Source organism: Gopherus flavomarginatus, chromosome 7 (assembly GCF_025201925.1).
Source record: "Gopherus flavomarginatus isolate rGopFla2 chromosome 7, rGopFla2.mat.asm, whole genome shotgun sequence".
NCBI lineage: Eukaryota > Metazoa > Chordata > Testudines > Testudinidae > Gopherus > Gopherus flavomarginatus.
The window spans coordinates 100,266,396-100,285,183 of NC_066623.1; the positions used below are offsets into that span (position 1 = coordinate 100,266,396).

The 18,788-nt window shown below is 38.9% G+C and overlaps 1 protein-coding gene across 7 annotated transcripts in view; it reads right to left on the reverse strand.

Annotated features, from left to right (window-relative positions):
• The window catches only part of NFIA (nuclear factor I A), a 303,342-nt gene that overhangs the window by 211,274 nt on the left and 73,280 nt on the right, over positions 1-18,788 (reverse strand). The window contains exon 5 of one of the 7 annotated variants that reach the window (XR_007775433.1): positions 17,737-17,917. The exons of the other annotated variants lie outside the window; for them this stretch is intronic. The gene's annotated coding sequence lies outside the window, so the exon portion shown is untranslated. Of the gene's footprint in view, positions 1-17,736; positions 17,918-18,788 lie in introns of those variants that run through there. 7 annotated transcript variants of the gene reach the window in all.

Below are 18,788 nucleotides of genomic sequence, written 5' to 3' on the forward strand. Positions count from 1 at the left end.
ATAGAAAATGCTGCTGTCCACAGGTTGATGGAAAAACGTGTGGTGGAGGGAAGGATGTTTTCCAACCAAGTGCAAACCCTTTCATTATCCAACGTTCTCCACTGCATCAAAGTTAACTGGTAGGCATTATCTCTTGTACAGCCCATTTTCCTCTTTGCTTATGGTCACAACTTACTGTCCATTCTGAGTCAGTACTAGAAAATGGCCCAGTGGGATAGCAGGTGCTGTGCTGCTGGAGGTCCTGCAAAACCAGGGGGGTCCTGACCAACTGTTGCCATTAAAAATCCCATGTAATTTTTGGTAAGAGTAACCGGGCTAACAATAGCGGTCTGGCCAAATTCCGACTCATGCAATTACAATCTGCAGACCTACAGTCCCCCTGAAGTTTCCAGTGGATGTGTTAGTTTTCACTTCCTATTGTGTTGTTATGCGCTGTTAAAAGGGCTGCCATGTTCAACCCCGGAGACATCTGCATTTCGCTGATGAATGCAGTGATTCCTTAAACACCACTTATATCCTCAAAGGAGTGTTTTGAAGCTTGCTTGCTTGCTTGCTTGCTTGCTTGCTTGCTTATTTATTTATTTATTTATTTATTTATTTATTTATTTAAAAGTATTTTGAGATTCGATGATGAAAGTTGCTACTGAAGCGCAAAATTAATAACAATATAGTTAAAGCTACTTATTTTAAGAGGAAAACCTGATTATTGTGCATATTGAAGTATTATACTTCTAAACATATGCACACTTTACTTAACATCAAATTAAGTGACACAACATGATAGAAAGGGTTCTCTGTTCTATTTTCTGTGCTAAGTGTATTCACTCCAATAACTCTTATTTAACAGAATACAAATCTAGGCATTGCACTTAACTTGTTCTGATGGGTTTTTTTTTAAGTGCTCAAAGGTAAATGAAAAAAAACAGGTGAGATGTTTAATGCTTCAATATAGGTCAGAGCTCTGGAGCAGAGCACAGAGGGTTAAAACAGCACTGAGCACTACGGAACATGTTTGAGGGAAGTCTCACAAAAGTAATTTTAACTCTTTATCTTTCACCCCTTTCCTCTTCTCTTCCCCCTTTATGTTTTTAATCATACGTTATCCTTGATTTTTTACATCACACTTATATTTAACTCCTTGTTCCACTGAAGCAGTATTTTAAATGTGCTAGTTCTGAGCTTCTGCTTTAGAGAAAAAAAAAAAAAAAGTCTTGGTGTTCAGTCCCTGCGAGCTCTTGCTCATTTTGAGCACTGTTCCTATTACACAATAATGTGTTATTTTGTTGAATTTTGGCATCAATCTAGCTTGTTTGGTCTGGAGCCAAAAAATTAGAGTGTGTCAGTCCACCAGTTCATCCGCAGAGAAGCTCTCTTCTCGCCCAGCGAGTATTCTGTACTCTTGGATCGAGGCCAAGAAGGGAAATCCATTTTACATAAAGAATGCACACAGCTCAAGTGCTCAGAGACTTTTTACCTACTAAAATAACTTTATGGACAAATGCCAGTCTGCTAGACACAGTCAGCAAAGAACATTTGGCATCAAAAACAAGGTAAAGTAATCTGTAGAGGTAACAAAGTTTTTAGGAACAAGGAAATGGCTGTAAGTGCATTCGTGGCATATCACATGATTTGGCACAGCCTGTACGATTGGCCGGAATTGCAGTAAATACAGCCGCCATGTAAGGAGCTGAGAGCTTCGCCCTTTGCTGAATTCTTAAAATGGCGGACTTGCAGCGCACCAAGAGAAGCAAGCTGAGACCCAGCCTCAGTTCTTTCTCCCCCCCTCCCCCGCTGAAGTTTTTATAAACCTTACAGATTTGAGTAGAAACAGATTTCTCACAACTTGCTCTGCGTCTCAATTTCACAGTTCAGCATACACTCAGGCACTGTCAAAAGCTTGACAACGTTCCAGGGAAAATATTAACTGTAAACTTTCCAAGAGGAATTAAAGGAACAGAACTAACATCAGGCTGTCCCCTTGCAGAAATACATTTCAGCCAATGTTTTTAAACGTTTTAAAAGTTTATGCCACAGCATATACAGTTAAAGCAGAAAAGACCCAAAATGTGGTCCCACTTCACCATGTCACAAATGTAATTAAAAAGGACACACATCCTCTTTGGCTAAAAAGCACACAGATCTGTCACTCGTTCTCCCAGGCCTGACCAGTTGAACACTGCATGCTCTGATGTATAAATATTTGCCTCTGGCTAAAGTTCAAGCAGCCCTGTGTGGCTGCCAGACACAACAGAAAACCAACATCCAAGTGAAAGTGTTTACTGCAGCGTTGGCCAAAGAAGCAATTGCCAGCAAACAATCAAGTCTGATTGGCCCAGTCCTGCAAACGCTTATCATAAAGTACCTGGCCAGCTGCCACTGTGGTGCTCCCACCCTTTTATTAATGGTTAATGTATTTAACACACAGTTTTGCCACAGTTAATACTTTTATAACCAATTCTGACCCATTTATCCTGTCAGTCCTGGAAAGTTGAATGTGCCAAACTGAACATCCAGAGCCTTCCACACCCCTTTGGAAATTAACCCTTTGTTAAAACAATAATACACCACTGGCGATTTAACCACCCAGAAGTCCGCATTCTTTCTGCCAAACTCTGTTTCCGCAATTAAACTGTTAACTTGGATTTTAAAAGAAAGAACCCTGAAGCAGCTATTTACTGAGAGAGCCAGTTGCCTCTAAGCACTGGTAAGACAAAATAGAAAAGCAGACATACATGGGACTGTTTCTCAGAAACAGAATGTAATACGTTTGAAAATATTCTCCACTAATTGATGATGTAACACTCTAATAAACAATACAAACATTAAACATTTCTCCCCTACCCCAAAATAGAACATTATAGAAATTTGTGCCATTCTAGGGCAACGAAAACCTCACAAGAGGTGGAAATAATGCAACCCAAGAATCAGCAGGTTGAGCTATTCATATAACGACCCAGAGAAGGAAAGAAAAAAAAATAGAAAACGAATCTTTCATAAAACTCTGTATTGCTAAGCTGCTGGAGCCATGCTGTGGAACAAGTTAACACTGAACACATGGCTATAGATAGGATGAACACAACTGACAGGAGCTTTCCAGTTAAAATCAGTGAAACCCTACAGGAGGCCTAACTGCGATTGAGATTATCATCGTTGTTGTCCTCAAAAATAGCTTCCCAAAACACCAATAATCACAGTGTTAAAATGTACTAAATGAATATGCAGGGGCCGCGCATATCTGACTTTGCGTTCATACTGTAACTGAAATACGTTCTACTGTAACTGAATAAAAAACTATACTTTGGAAAAATATGTCTCATTTTAGAAAGAAAGAAAGAAAGAAAGACCTTCAGTGTTATGACACAATAATTTAACTAAAATATAAAGATATTGTTCTACAGATAGTTACTTCCAATGCTCTCAGTAAAATACATATAAAAGTAATTGAAATGTCTGCAATTTGTTTTACATCATACACATGACAATAGATTTTATGCAGCAAGTTACATAACTCGTTATAGCCCTAACCTTGAAAAATCTTTAATCTTCTATTCCTTTCTTAGTCTAGGTTTAAGAGTTGCAAATTCAAATTCACTGTAAAACCACACAAATAATCTATCGTCTAATCCCATTTTCTACTCTGTTTCCTTAATATGAGTCTTAACAACTCTGCTTGCCCTGTCCAATCTCACTCTAAACCACAAATGGTCTGTGATGTCACTAGTGTCTATCTACTTTAGCCCTAAGAAGCCCAACTAATAGTATCAAGCCTGGCTTTCAGGAGGCCCAAGTGAATCATGTGAAAGAGGATCACAGAGGAATGTTCTGTTCCCACTGCCAACAAGACAGAATTAACTCTGAGATGCTTCCTTCTGTTGCCCTGTTTGTCAGAAAGGTCAAGATGATTAGCTCTTGTATACTCAGTACCAACCATCAAAACAAAATACCCTGATCTATTTCAAACTGACTGGAACATATACAGGAAGAATAATTTCAGGTGAAGCAAATTGTCACCTTTAATTTAATTTATTAAGTCCACTGCACATGAGCATGTTAACTTTTATTTTTTCAATAAATAATATTACAATTTTTTAAGCAAAATTATCTTCTACTAGCTATTAACAAATATATATATATATACACACAAGAGAAAGATATCCTGATTTTAAGCCACTGTGCGTTATGTTGGCCAGCTTCATTCATTGTTTCTGAGAACTGCATTTTTATCTAGCAGATCTATGTGGCAATAAATACACTGTTTATCACATTGAAAAAAAAATATTGGTCAGTTTGAAGTCCTAAGATCAGAAACTAGATACACTTACATAATTTAAAATGTCCAAGGTGGTTTGAAAAGGTAGTTGTCTGCATTAGCAAAAGAAAGGGTCTTCCCAGTTCTTTATTGAGTATACATTTAAGAATGATCATAACAACATATTCAGTATGTTATCAAAAGATTACAAAATGTTATACCCGGTCATATATACCTAAAGGGTACTTTAAGATCTTCAAACAGTAATAAAACAAAACTAACAACATAAACATTCCATCCAATTTGTATGTTTTTGATTGGGCAGCAATTCAAATATAGACTGAAGTCATCAAAATGCTAGAAATATAAATATTCCATTTAAAGCCACTGAATCCACCACTTCACTAGGAAAGGCTTAGCTATGTTATTTGCAATTCCCTCATTGCACAACAATGTACATTACTGTCTGTAAGCTCTAATTTGGCATGGCGCATCATTAATGACCTGAATGGTGGCTGTTTCACACATACATATTTAATTACAACAGCTGAACAAATTACATATTTATGCTTTATAAAGGGGATTGCCAGTCTAATTCATTTGCTATGCATGCAGGTACAGGGCTCCATCTGCAACAGCATCTGCACAACAAGAGCTAACAATTATCCATTGTACAGTGAGTGAGTGTATCTGGTGAAACCTGTAAGAGATGCAATCATATTAACCACTTCACTGCCTACAAACCATTATTTTCTCTATGGACCACTATATTTTAAATAATTTATTATTTAACAATAATAATACTTTGAATTTCAACAGTATCCCTCATCCAAAGACCTCTAAGTACTTTACATACAATAATGAATTAAGCCTTTCACAGCCCTTTGAAATGTGCAGTTATTATCCCAACTTTACGGGTGGGGAAGCTGAAGCATGCAGAACTAAAAGGCTAGATTGTCAGATGGTGTAATAAGTGTTCCTCCACTGACTTCAATGGCGCTACATTGATTTACACCAGCTTCTTATCTGTCTCTAAGTGACTTGCCAAAGATGAGACAAGTCAATGAAAAAAGGAAATACTGCCAGATCTCCATACTGCCAATCTTGTGAGTTAAACCTCAGTAAAGCCCACTGAATTCAAAGGAAAGACTCCCAATCATTTCACTGGGCCTCGAGTTATGTGCCACAACCTCAAGTCCTTATTCAGGCAAAACTCTAATTGAATTATTTAACAAGCTTTCCAAAATACTAACAATTACTTCTAAAAACTCACGGAGAATTGGAGAGGTATCGGAATTATTGCGATAAGTAAATGTGGTACCAACATTTCAAAAAGGAAGGAATAATAATCCGAGCAATTATGGTCCAAACAAATATTCTTAGGTTAAAAAACAGCGAAATCACAGAACTACTCGGATGATCAATAAGTAGCATGGTTTTAAGGAACAATTTTTGACACAGTAGTTAACTTTGTTTTGCTGGGTTTTTTTGGTAATGTTGCAAAATTAATAGAATAACAAAGTGCAGTTGAGGTTACATATTTGGATTTTGATAAATCACTCAGTACAAGTAAAGACAAGTAAAATCTTATGCACATAATTTGTTTCATATTGGTGTGATATGAATCTTGTCATAGGGACACAGCTCATTACAACATGTGAAAATGATACATAGCAATATGCTGAGTTGGGTGGACAAGCGGAGAACCTCAGGGAGAAGAGGTAAGAGGTGGTGAGTCCCATCTTATTTAGCATGTGCATTAATGATCTAAAAGAAGAATAAACATTACATGAATGAAACTCACATATGATGCTAAAAAGGAAATCTTGGATGGACTCCCAGGACACCAAGGAAACAAGAGAAAAAGGCAAGAAGGGTTAGAAATATGGGTGGGAAATAACATGGGCAGAAAATGATATTCATCTCAGAAAAATACTTACGGAGGAAAACAATGAGAAACACAAATATTCCGTGGGAGAGAGAACCTAGAAAACAATAATCTCAAAATAGACCCAGGGATGATTGAAGAAAGAATATTATACATGACTCTGTAATGCAGTATGGCAGCACCAGCAAAGGCCAGTGCAATTTTAGGCTGAATATGCGAAGTCATCACAACATGGAACACAGAGGTAACAGTTCTATGACTCTAATCCACCTAGCAGGAATTCTAAAAAGAGCAAGAAAAACCATTAGCGGACTGAAGGGATTGATTACATTATGAAAAATGCAAAGCATTAGAATGTATAACTTGATTTTACGATAGGTGAGAGAGGACATCAAAACACAGCACAAATAATTGAGAATGTCAATGTCAGGGAGGGTGATACAAGAGGATATAACTAGGAATAAAAGGGATAAAATTAAGAATGGGAAAAAACATGATGGAAATTAGGAAAAACTTCCTGGCAGTGAGCTCTACTGGAACAGTCTCGCAAGGGATGTGGTAGAAGCCTCATTACTTGGGACATTTAAAACTAGACTGGAAATTCAATGTACTGTGGAGAACAATTGCCCACTAACAGGACAACATAACCTAACAGGACTTTTCCATCTCTAAATTCTGTAGCTTTGTGGGATATTTAACAGTTCCAGAACTTTCAGTACAGTCAATTTAATAAATCTAATGAGCATCCTAAGAATAGTATTAGGGAATATCATTTCAACTTCAGCATCTGAAAAAGGAAGCAGCAGGAGCAAACTAATCAATCGGGAAGTTTCCCATTATCATTTAAAAGCTATATTTAGAAATAAATAAGTTTAAACAGGCTACTTGGCTAGAGGGAGCTGTAGGTCAACATGCTACATCAGGTACTGTAACTTGTCTTAAGTGCATGCATACTCATTAATTAAGAGGAAGTATGAAAGTATCCCTCAGGCCTCTGCTGTAGCTGTCAATCTGTTCAATGAAGTGCAGGCACCCTCCTTGGAGTTCTGGTGCTACTGTGGCTTTGAAGCCCTCACTGAGATGTATATTATGCACTACAGGATAACAGATCAACAGTCCTCCATGGCTCTCCTCAAGCAACAAAGCAAAAATATGAGACAGAAACACAATATAAAAAAAGTCCTTCTCTAATGCAATGAAATGGTGGGGTTGGCCATTCCATATCACTACTACCTGCAAAGGGAGAAATGGTGCCTCCTGAGCCCACAGGATGGTCTGGTATACCCATAAACTGCTGTCAGTAAATGACAATGGGAAACTACATAGAATATGTAGTCCCCAGTCTCATACAGGGGTAGACTCTTCACATGTCTTGCAGACATGCGAACTCTCCCAGCAGAAGTAGATTCTATGAAGTGTACGGTTAGCCACAAAGGTGTTCAAAGATTTAAATTGCTCAATAACCATTTTTTTAAAAAAGGAAACCTACTTTATGGAAATGGGTTTGACAATATTTATTTACGTTAATAATATTTTCTTACGCTCAGGCTGCTAGCTACCTCTAATTAAACAAGAAAAATTAGGAGAGTGATCAAATCAATGTCTTCAATCCAGGTTAACGTTATACAAGATCAATTACTGAACCTACAAGTCCTGCCATAGTACCTCAGCTGACCTTGTAAACTTTGAAAGCTGGTTAACAATCCTCTTACTACTCAGAAATGCTGTCCACAGTTTTAGAGCAGTTAGATAAGAATGCTAGCAAGAATCTACCTATCCTCATCTGCCCATATCCCCTTCTCACATTCTCTGACATAAGAAGTCTCGAAAAACTCACAACTGACAGCTGAACCCATGTATAAAAACTGAATGTCTCAAAAGAAGGCTGGCTGCTACTTGGATTAGGAAGGAAACCTTACAAAGCTGTCAACGAAGTTCTAGTACTACAATAATGTTATTTCACTTCAACAGGGAAAAAATCTGATACTGCAGCAGTCTTCAGTCCAGCAAGATAGCTGTTCCTCAGGTTGGCCTTTAATACTGCAGGCAAAAAAGTGTCCAGAACTAAGTGCACCATTATTTTTGTTCCCACAATTAACTAATTACCTGAATGCTTCTAAAAACAGAGGAGAAAAAAATGCAGGTTCCATCAGAACTGTGCAATCAGAACCAGAAGCCCGGTCCAGGAGGCTGTTTTTAAAAAGTAGGCCTGTATGTAAATATACAATATGTGATGGAAGTGCTTAGGATTCTGTATTTACAGTTTCTAAAAGGCCCATCTCTTTGTCCTGGAGTCAGCTGACCAGGTATTCTATTTATAGACATTGTTCAACCTTTATAATATATTTTCTGTTTTTCACTTCTTACTGGTGGATTTTGTTTTGCTTTAATTGGTAGAAATATTTGCATAAAAATAAGACACCAGTTCCTCAGCTGGTGTAAATTTGAATAATTAAATCAAAATCAGTGCAGCTATAATGATTTTCACCAGGGGCAGGTCCATGGGAGTTTAACTTTAAGAGCCCATTCGCTCAGCCAGTTTTTTACCCACTTGAAGCCATAATCCCCTATATGCAACATCACAATTAGTTACTGCAGAGATAATTGTGATGTCAGAAATAGGATTATAACTTCAAGTGATTAAAAAAGCAGCAGGAGTAGATGGGCTCCTGGGGAACAAATATCTAAAGTTTTGGGCTACTGTCTCTTACGGTAAAAAAAAGAGGGAAAGGCAAAAAAATGTAAAATAAAGGAGAGTATTTCCCAAAAAAAATTATTCAGAATTTTCCATGAGGCATTTACAGTTCTTTAAATAGCCATTTTCAAAATCCACTGTTTGACACCCCCTCCCCAATGGGAGAGTATATCATTAGGTAGTCAGACTCCGGAATGAAGATCTACAATTGTACATTTTACATCACAGATGACTGTTGTGCTTTACATTGCTACTGAAATGGTAATCAATTTCCCACATACAAAGGCTTGATTTAAAAGCCAGCAATGTGTAATGTTTTTGATGAATCATCTAAACAAGCTTGCCAGCAATTCTAGGGGTGTCGAGAAAGAAAGGAAGTCAAGAGGATTAAATACCCTTCCCCTCCCCCACCTTATAAGCAGGTCATCATTAATCAATGGACTATGATGAGTTTCCAACATTTGTCAAGCCAAATGAGTTGACAAATGACCCAGGCCTCTAGGACATCAGGTTTCCCTTGCATTTTGAAAAATTATGGTGTACATTTGTGCGTGCTACTTCAACCAAGTTTCTGAAAGTGGAGATTCTAGATACACAGGGTCAAAACTAGTGCGGTCTTATCTGTTGACAACTATATCACACAGTTCCCTTCATTCCTGAGTGGAACACACATGAATCACAGATACAAGCAGTTGCTGGTGTACTGCATGGACCCACTGCACCTGAAATCAAGCCTGCTCTAAAAAAGCTCACCAGCAATTCCAGGGGTCGAGTCTGAGAAAGAAAGGAAGTCAAGAGGACTAAATCCCCTTCCACGCCCCATCCTATAAACATAAGTCACATCCATGATGTAGAAAGCAAAAAACATAAGGGATATAAAGAGAGAGCTATTAGGTTATACATATTGTGATTAGCAGCAATATTTTACCAATGTAATGGGAAATCTTAGACAGATTTAGAGGCATCATACTTAACATGCAGCTCCTTGCTAAACATCTCAGGGAAGCTATCAGCAGCAAGAAAGCATCTTAGCAACTATTTTGCTTTGTTCTGAAACCAATATGGCTGAAGTTTTAAATATTGCATACTTAAATAATGGATTTTAAAAATATATTAGCCTTAAAACAATCCACCACCAGCAGCATGTATCTGGCCCACTTCTCTATAGCAAGGATATATATGGGGCTTGGTTGCTTTTAGACTTGAGAAACAAGTTGATGGCACAGCATTATTTCTAATCACTTCTAACGGCTCCTTCCTTTTTAGAAAGCAGAAATTCATTGCCAACACATGGCTCCCATTCACAAGAATATTTATGGTGCTGATAATTGAATTCCAGTCACGTGACTCAACAAGGCTAACTTTTTTTTTTAAAGATCAACTGTAATTTCTAGACATCTATAAATTTTTTCACTCTCTCCTTAGAGAGGAAGCTCCCTGGAGCTCTGCGGATTCCCTCAATTTTATTTATCACCCCTCTCTTCTAAGCTATGAATGTCATAATTCTTCCTCTCGTAAAGACCTGGACTCAGTTTCAATCAAAAACGCTCCTTGCATCAATCAAGTCACCAAAGAGCAGCTAGAGTAACACAAGACACTTCCCCACCATCACCACAGCCTTCGGGGACTGAGTACACTTTCTCCATAGCACTTACAACCTACTGACTTAAGCTTGAGACTGAAGTCAGGACTCTTTAACTTTTACCCTTCATCACGAGGGTTGCAATCTGTCAGCTGTAGCTGCCTTTTGACCACTGTTGCCTCTCCACCTGTGTGATTCAGTAGGGAGACTTCCTTAGCCTTGTGAAGCAGATAAAGGATACATCCAGACTACCCGCCGTATTGGCGGGTAGCAATCAATTTTTCGGGGATTGATATATCGCGTCTCATCTGGACGCGATCTATTGATCCCCGAACACGCTCCCATCAATGCTGGAACTCCACTGGAGCGAGCGGTGGTAACGGAGTCGACACAGGGAGCCGCGGACATCGATCCCGCACCTTGAGGACCTGAGGTAAATCGATCTAAGATACTTCGACTGCAGCTACGCTATTCACGTAGCTGAAGTTGCGTTTCTTAGATCGATATTCCACCCCTGGTGCAGACCAGCCCACAGAAACACTTTCCTAAATGATGTTCCTTTTAACAATCTGCATTCAGTGGAGGAACAAAAAGACTAAGGGCCTAAAGCAGAGTGTATAATCTGTGGCAGCTCCACAAACTTCAGTGCAGTTACTCCAGTGTAAAATCAGTGAGTGTGATCAGAATGAGGCTCTCAGTATGTGAGACAATCATGCTAGCATTAGCAATGCCATTTATTACTTGCTCCAGTTCACAAATCATGTAAAAGCAATACAACTGGTTCTACCTATTATTCAGAGTTTCCTTAAATTTCTGATTCAACAGGTAAACAAAGCTAACGTTAGTCTAAGACCAGTACAGTAGTAGATCGATGTCTCTTAACAAGCACCAAAATGCCTATTTTCCTGGCTTTTTAATGGCTTTTCCAAATAAATGGGTTCTGACTGTAAAAAAGCCATAACCTTTTAAAAGAGCTGTCAAATATTTTTAGTATATTTTATTGCTTTTGCTCTGCTTTGTTAGTGATAAGTTATTAAAAACTTAAAATATTTTTTCAAACCATATTTATGCTGAGCAGTTTGGCAAATGAAGACTATTTTTCTGTGCTTTGAACAGACCTTGAATTAATATGACTATTTTTGGTTCAACCAAATCAACTTTTATAGAGCTTTATTGCCTCTAAATATCTTTTTGTACTCCAGCACAGATTGTTGTTCTTTAATGTTTCTTCATTAAAAGAAACTACCATTTTTTTCAGCCTGATTCCCAAAGCCAAAAAAACATTTATGATCAGCATGAATAAACTGTGAAACATATATTCAGACATAGATAAAAAACTGGCACCTTTAATATCAGTGGCAAGTTGTCTTACTAAAAAGTCATCGTATATAGCAGTGTGAGAACCCCATATTAAATACCTGGGATGAAATCCTGGTCCTATTGAATGGGAATACTTTAAAACTGAATTAAGTGGGATTGTGGAGATGTAGGTTCTATTCTCCACTATGCCACTGCCTGGATGTGAGACCCTCAGCAAGTCAATTTCACTGATCTGTGCCCTATTTTCTCCATCTATAAAATAGGGACAATGCTACTTACCCACTTTTGCAAAGCTTTTCAGCATCTCTAGACAAAAAGTGTTAATTATTGAGCAGCATTTTAAAAGTATAAAGTGTAATATAAATATCAATCATAAAAAAGAACTATAATATTTATACATTTAATATTTGCATAAATGTCATACAACTTCTTACTTTAGGAGCTTTTAGACTGCTGCTGTGAGCAAAATAAGTGGTGTTTTAACTAGTTCTTCAGTCCTAGACAAGCAAATTTGTGTGGTTTTTACAGGTCCTACAAAAATAGTTGTTTAAAAAAAACATTTATTGGAAATACAGCAGTAGATCGCCAAGTGCCATCTTCTATCATTGCTGTCAGATCAGCTTTCCTCAGTGGAGCCATCCATGCCTCTCCCACGTAAATTGGGTCTCCCCGTTTGTCCAATTCAATGGCACTATGACAATTTACACAGTCTGAGGAGCTGGCCCCAGAAGTTTGCTTTTACATCTTCTTCTTGGGTTTCTTTCTTTTTTGACTCAACTTTTCTTTCTCCCACCAAACAATGTGATAAGTAAAGCCTTGTTTTTCAGATAAACAGAGAACTTTCCACAAGCACATTAGCCAAGTCCTGCTGCAAAAGGAAAACATTGATAAGTGGATACAAAGAAAGATTCTCGACTACTGGCCACAATTAAACTTCTTTTTAGATGAACCATTACAGTCGAGTGCCCACACAATGAAAATATTGTCATGGCAGATACCAACAGGCCTTTGATTTTTAGAGGCCTGAGGTAAGCCTGGTTATTCCAGACCCATCGAATCTTCCTGAGAAAAGTCTGCAGTGCCCAGACTTGAGACAACAGCTTCTATTTAAATGGCAGCCTCAAAGAAACATAATGGGCGAGAGTTTTTCACAATACCATGAGTGCCTTTCTAGGATCAGCCTGCAGGTTTTGCAGTTGCCTGAGGCCAGCTCCAACTGTATCTTTGCTGAAGCTTAACTCCTACTGTCCAACAAAAGAGCTGGATGAGTTTTGTGTTTGATTCTATTAGCTGCTGCAACACAGCTGGAATAATTTACTTTTTTGTATTTAAACTTGCGTGTATGTGCTCATAACACAAAAACTAGGGGGTACCAAATGAAATAAGTATGAGGTTTAAAACAAACAAAAAGAAGTATTTTTTCACACAACCGACGGTCAACCTGTCGAACTCCTTGCCACAGGATGCTGTGAAGGCCAAGACTGTAACAGGGTTCAAAAAAGTACTAGATAAATTCATGGAGGACAGGTCCATCAATGGCTATTAGACAGGATAGGCAGGGATGGTATCCCTAGCCTCTGTTTGCCAGAAGCTGGGAATAGGCAACAAGGAATGGATCACTGGATTATTACCTGCTCTGTTCATTCCCTCTGGGGCACCTGGCACTGGCCACTGTCGGAAGACAGGATATGGGCTAGATGGACCTCTGGTCTGACCCAGTATGGCCATTCTTATGATCTTATGTAAATTTAGTGATAGCAAGAGATGCCAGATTGATCTACAGAACAAATAAAGCCTGGGGCAGGTGCAGTACAAATTTCCCCACACTGCTCCATCAGTGTGCCTTAACCCTGACCTGGAAGAGCAATCTGTTGGGGCAAGGAAGGAGTTCAAAGGCCATGTTCATTTAGGGTTCAATTCACCCTGGTGATGCAGAAGGTCAGAACAAGGCCTGTGCACCACTTGAATCACACTTAGACCCAGTTTCTTCCCCAGTCCTTTATCTCTCTGCCAACATTGTCAGCCAGGCTGCCAGTTATTGCCAGTTGTGGTCATTTTTTGTGATGTGTCCTCTACATCAAGATAATTTCACAAAGGCTATCACAGAGCCAACGGATGTCACAAGACCAGGTCCTTAGCTGATGTAAATCAGCATTACTCCATTGATGCTGACATTAGAAAGTGTGTGCTTTGTTCCAGAATTGAAACTTTGTACAAACAAAGAATAGTTTTAGGCTCATCCAAAAGAACTCCTATAACACACTAATAACCTAGATCAGATTTGAAACAGAGGTCTAGAGTTGAAAAGAATCTAGAGTTTATCACCAATCACAGGATTCATTCCCTTAAATCAACCCTTTCTTTATTTTTCTTTTTATAAAAATGGCCTTGTACCAAGTTATATTTCATAATAAAAATTAAACTTCACCATTAAAAAATACAATAACACCTAAGAAGCCTAAAATTAAAATATCTTTCCTTACCAAGTTATTTTCTTAGAGGTGTGGAAAGTGATTTTATTGTTGTGGATTTATTCAAGAGCTGAAGATATTCTTTATTTTTGTGCTCGTTTGTTATGGCACATCAACCTATAGTACTACGGAGATATTCACATGCAAGCCACTGATATAATATATTGGGTCCATAACTAGTAACAATCAATAATAATGTGTAACAATGCTCAATACAGATCCATTAAAAGGAAGTCATTTGCACAATAAATTTTGCATTATAGAGATTAACCATTGTGCAGATCAGTGAACCAAAGTATTATACAAAACCTAGAGATAGAAAAGAACATATCTGATCATCCAGTCCAGCTCTCTGCCAATGCAGAATGATCCCTACGGAACATTTTCTAGTGCTTTCTCCATTCTATTTGTAAGCGTCTCAGGCTAAGGGACTAGCAACATTTCTTTTGTGAGAATATTCCACTAATACATCTCACTGACAGTAAATTTTTATCTGTGCCCCCACATATCATCCTATATAATTATCTGCCCTCTTCTTGGTATTCATACTCTTCACATATCTGCAGACTACAGTCAGATCTTTGGTCTTCTTTAGCTCACTTAAACATATTTTGCATTTTTATGGTCACACTGTAATATCCCTACAATAAATAGCACATTACTTTCACAGCCTCACTGACTTCAAGGGGAGTACCTGTGGAGTAAGGAGATACTCAGTGTGAGTAAGAGGATCACAATCTGGCCCTTAATCTTCACTCATAAATCATATAACTAGCTCCCCGTTCCCCCCAGTTTCTGCAGCTCCTGTCAACATCTTTCTGAAGTGCCCAGAACTGAATTCTTTGGGCAGTTACAACTGAGCCAAACAGAGGGAGTTTACAACTATCTTGACCCATTATGTGGTACCTCAGAGTAAATGAACAGACTAAAATGACTTCATCACAACTTTTGGCAACATGACTTCTTTAAGGTTCTGCTCTTCCCAAGGGTGTTTTCCATACCCCTTATTAGAACCCCGATAAGGCGGTGTGACAAGCGATTTCAAGGAAGGGTAATGGCCAAGTCAGCTAGTTATGGAGAATGGATTTTCATAATTTAACAAAAGCCAATCTTCAAGGAGATGAAAAACTGAGAGGAAACAAACATTCCTGACCCCAAATAGGGAGCAGTAGAACAGAACAGCATTTAATGGTTTGTAAATATAAACACAGGGCTACAGATCCGTTGCTTATTTCTATCATAATCCCTTTTCAAACTCATTCTCCTAATGTATATGAGAAGTATTAATTTTTAAACCTATGTAAGTTCTTGGAGACAATGCAGACTGACTTAATTATAATCAATAAAATTTACAGACAGTGATGCAACCAAGCAGAAATGCGCCTACCAAAAAGTACAGCACAATATTACTCTACAGTTTCTCTGCTGCACTACAGTAATATGACCTTAATAAATATTTTATGATAGACAATGAATAACCAACTATCAAAATGGCAAATTTTAATAGCTAGGAAATAATAACTGAGCGAGTTTACCAAAGAAAACAGATGTATTCATAATAAGTAACTTTAAAATTTACTGGTTTGGGTGCAGTCTAGTCAGCTACGAAAACTATGCTGTGAGGAAGACAAGGACTGCTCTAACTTCTGGCATGTCCAGCCTATCACGTTGTACACTGCACTGTGATATAATGGTTTTACTGGTGCATGCCAAAAGACAAATAATGATCTTACTTTGGAAGCGATCTACCCAAATTCACTGCCATTTCTCTTTTACGTCTCACAAAAATGTGCATAAAATGAGGATGGTTATATTTCCCTACAGCTTCCACCTATGAGGTAATAGCACTCCTGTGGCTGGCTATGCAAATCCTCTGCAAGTGTAAATCCACACACGGACTCATTCGATGACCAGTGCATCTTTTTACCAATACAACTCTAAGCTGGCAGAGACCTAGCAGAGACTGAAACTCTCAGTCTTCAATGTTCCAGAGTACACAGCATTTACCAGAATTATAGAGCCAATTTCTCCTCTCATGTACACTGATGAAGCCTCGTTGCCTTTGATATGGTCACATGGTATAAAAGAGAACACAGTTTGATCCACACTTTATCAGATGATCATTAGCATTTCTGTAAAAAGCAACAAAGTGTCCTGTGGCACCTTATAGACTAACAGAAGTATTGAAGCATGAGCTTTCGTGGGTGAATATTCTTTGTTGCTTTTTACAGATCCAGACTAACATGGCAACCCCTCTGATAATTAGCATTTCTATGGTTCAGTCCAGCTTGGTGGTACAATCTAGTTAATTTTACCATTTCCATTTGAAGAAGCTCCCCTTTGTCACTGGTAGATACAAAAACCAAAGAGATATGAACAGAACAACCTACTCTGCTTATCTTAGATACTTATATGGCCCCTCTTACTATAAGAGTATAAGAACATGAAACAATCTTTTAAAGTATTTATCCTGGGAGGTAGGAAAGCACAAATATTTTCATTTTACAGATAGAGAACTAAGGCATGGAGAGACTACGTGATTTGCCCATGTTTACACAGGATATCTGTAGCAGAGGAATAATTAACATGGGTCTCCTACAGTAGGGTCCTAAACACCAGACTATCCTTCCCCTCTCTTAAGTCACACAGGAAGTCTGTGGCAGCAAAAACAACTGAATTCAGGTCTCAGGAATACCAAACTAGCACCCTAACTATCATAGAATATCAGGGTTGGAAGGGACCTCAGGAGGTCATCTAGTCCAACCTCCTGCGCAAAGCAGGACCAATCCCCAGACAGATTTTTACCCCAATTCCCTATATGGCCTCCTCAAGGACTGAACTCACAACCCTGGGTTCAGCAGGCCAATATGCTATCCCTCCCCTCTTTCCTCTCTTACTCAGTCTTGCTTCTCCATGCTAGTCCCATTCTCCCCTCTTAAGGCAGGTCTGCACTTCCGCCTAAGTCACTCTAACTAACGTTGCCCAGGAGTGTGAAAAACACTCTCTCCCGCCAACACAGCTTCTGCCTCTCGCGGGGGTGGAGTAATTATGCTGATGGGAGAGTGCTCTCCCATTGGCATAGAGCATCTTCACCAGATGCACTACAGTGGCGCAGCTGCATCAGTGCTGCAACGCTGATGTAGCGCTTCTAGTGTAGACCTGCCCTAATGAATACATACTAATTTGCTTAGAAAAAGCATTATCTACAACTGATACTAACAACCTGAGAGGAGCTGTGAGAAGGCTGACTTATTTTTGTGTGATAATATTTAGCACTCACAGAGCAGTCAATATCTTCCGAGTCCTGTACAATGATTCCCTAATTAAACTTCACAGCACCTCTGTATGATGATTATTACAGATGGGGACACTGAGAGACAGAGAGTTAGCTAGCCCAAAGACCAGGCTACTTCTTTATAACTGTGTTTTAAACTGTTCTGTATGAATGGATATTACTTTCTGTCTGTGACTGATGGTTTGCTGTTGACAGTATGAGTTTGATATCCATAAATATAAATGCTGAATAACTATTAAGTAAAGAAGATACCTTCTTTTATAAATATTTTTCAGCTGGTATAGTAAATTACATTGATGCAGAAGTCACTCATTTCCAAAGCACCACACATTATCAGCCTATATTATTCAATCTGAGGTTTTAATTTATAACATACTGCTGGTAATGTACTCCCAATACATTCCTCACTTCCCTTCCCTGTGAATGACAAAGGATGAAAGATCTTTACTGTATAAATATTTCATATTAAACCCTGGACTCTGTTTTATTTCTTCTATTGCCCTTTTCCATATGTAAGCACTAGACACTGCCCCCCCCCCCCAAATTGCTGAGCTATGCATGAATGAAAGAGCATGTGTGTGCGCAACCCTGGGGCATTAATAACCACCACTCAGCTGCCACAGCCCAGAGAGATAGGGACCATAATGGGGGTCCCTAACTTTAAAAATAAATTCAGGTCTTGACAGCAGAGACAAGGGTACTGGCGGGATTTCAGGCCGGGGACATGTCCTCTCCTCCCTCCCAATCACCATGGTGGATTCTTTGCCCCAATGCAGTCCTCGCCCTGACCATCTGGGAGGGCTGTATAACTAGCAGTCAGCCTGTGGGACCTGATCCTTGCCCCATATCTGGGGAGGACATGTGCACGATTAGTGCCTCTCTGATATGTTCCCTTTGGCACTGGTTACAGGCAAGATTGAGGACTCCACCCAAAAACAAGACAGATGTTAGAGGGGCTACATGGCTGCTCCTCACATCTGTTTAGGCTTATGAGCCTGCTGAGTGGGTTTTGCAACTCCATCCAGCTCACATGTCAGATGGACAATGACCAGGAATTTGGTCCTGGGTCTGAACTAGCTGGAGTGTGTATGTGTGAGTGTGTGTGCACACAAGTACACTGGAGAGAGGAGAGTTAAAATATTCCTCTGCATTTACTCCTCCATCCAATGATCTTGAAGGATTTTACTAATACTAATGTAAGCCTCATAGCACCCTGTGAGGTTAGGAAGTTCCTTTTTGCAGACAGGAAACCTGAGGCAGAAGGAGAGTTATTGCATAACTTGCCCTA